The sequence below is a fragment of the Nymphaea colorata genome, unplaced genomic scaffold, assembly GCF_008831285.2.
Source record: "Nymphaea colorata isolate Beijing-Zhang1983 unplaced genomic scaffold, ASM883128v2 scaffold0244, whole genome shotgun sequence".
In the NCBI taxonomy this organism is placed as follows: domain Eukaryota; kingdom Viridiplantae; phylum Streptophyta; class Magnoliopsida; order Nymphaeales; family Nymphaeaceae; genus Nymphaea; species Nymphaea colorata.
The window spans coordinates 1-1,589 of record NW_022204750.1 but is presented as its reverse complement, the minus strand read 5'-3'; the positions used below and the strand labels follow the sequence as shown (position 1 = coordinate 1,589).

General features: G+C 41.9%; 1 non-coding gene across 1 annotated transcript; it reads left to right on the top strand.

The window, feature by feature from the left end:
* Positions 1–1,287: 1,287 nt before the first annotated feature.
* Positions 1,288–1,359, top strand: TRNAR-UCU (transfer RNA arginine (anticodon UCU)). The gene has a single exon. It is a non-coding gene; the product is annotated as a tRNA-Arg (tRNA).
* The last annotated feature ends 230 nt before the right edge of the window (positions 1,360–1,589 follow it).

The window sequence follows — 1,589 nt, the reverse complement described above, 5'->3', positions numbered from 1 at the left end:
AGATTTAGAAAATGGAAATTCTCAATGAAAAGCTTAGAGAATGCAGGCCAAGAAAGAAGTATAGATTTTCAAATAGATCGAAGAAAGAGTAAAGAAAGAAATCAAATCCAACCTTAACTCTCCTATTATCCCAGCTTTCAACAGGCAGGCTTACAAGCATCACTATGATATCCAACCCTGCCAAGACAAGTCCAGCTTATACTTCTATTTCAAGCAACCATCCAATTCTGTTTGTCCATAGCGAAAAAGCAGACTCAGAGGTTCCAGATGACTAATTCTAACCGGAGAAGCGAGGGCCAGCATTTGTGTCGATGATGCGGAGGAATCAGAAACAATATCGATAGCTTTTTGGAGAAATGGGGTGATAAGATGAAGCTCTTTGAGGTTCAGATCAAATAGATAGTGAAAACCTAAAGTTTTGAACAAAAATGGAGGCAAGAAGGACCCCAGGTAAAGCAAGTAGAGCAGCCAGGATGGAATAAGGGAAAAACTGAATTAGCTGAAGCCATAAGTGGTCAAACTATGGGCAAAATTGGACACAATTGACGATAGGGTTTCATTCAATGAAAGGAAGCTAGACGACAGGATGAAGAGCATCAACTAGTTGACCACCATGATCAAGGAGAACAACGTATCTCGACTTAGGAGAAGGTGAAGAACATGCAGACGAGATATTCACCGGTTTGAAGGAAATCAAAGCCAGGTTGGACACAAAGCTGAACCAAACCGAACACGACAAGTACGTGAAGTGCATGGACGACAAGATAATGCAGATCAATGAGCTGATTTACCTTAAAAGCGACAAGTATAAGTCAAAAAGGCCTTGCTTTTCCTCTAGTCGAAGATTAAGGAAATCATCTTGGTGATCTCATAGGACGAGGAGAACGAAAAGGATGCTCTTCTCACGAAAAAACCGCTGAAATGCATCTCTTGTGACAAATAGCTGGACAAGATCTCAGGCATCGTCACAGGCTCCAAGGGAAACTGGGACGGCCTTCCCTTCAAGGACCACCCTTCGGAGATCCTGGGAAGATTCGGAATGACCAACTATGGCTCTCTTTCCAAAAAGATCAAGAAGCTGGAGAGCAAGGACCTGCCCATCTTGAACAAGAGAAGCGTGAACCACAGTTTCCAAATCAGCGCCAACAATAACAGTTGATCCATAATATTACTTTCATCCTATTCCTTCCTCACATTGCCATATGGGTATTATGTGCCTATTATTGCTGGTTTGCTTTTGATTATTGATTAAGTATTTGAGTTTTGGGGAGAGGGGAATGTTAGATTGTCCGAGTGGCTCAATGGTAGAGCATTAGACTTCTAATCTAAGGGTTGTGGGTTCGAGTCCCATCTCGGATGTATTTTTTATTTTTGGTAATTATCAGTTTACCGTAAACAGGCATGAGCAAAGATTTTCGGTATGAGAATAACTAAGCGTAATAATTATGATTGTAATTCTAATGCAGACCATACTTTTCTCACTGTTTTTGCTGGTTATTAGGCGATTGTTATTTAGAATAATGGGGTTGGGGTTTGGGGTTGGGGTTGGGGTTGGGGTTGGGGTTGGGTTGGGGTTGGGGGGTTGGGGT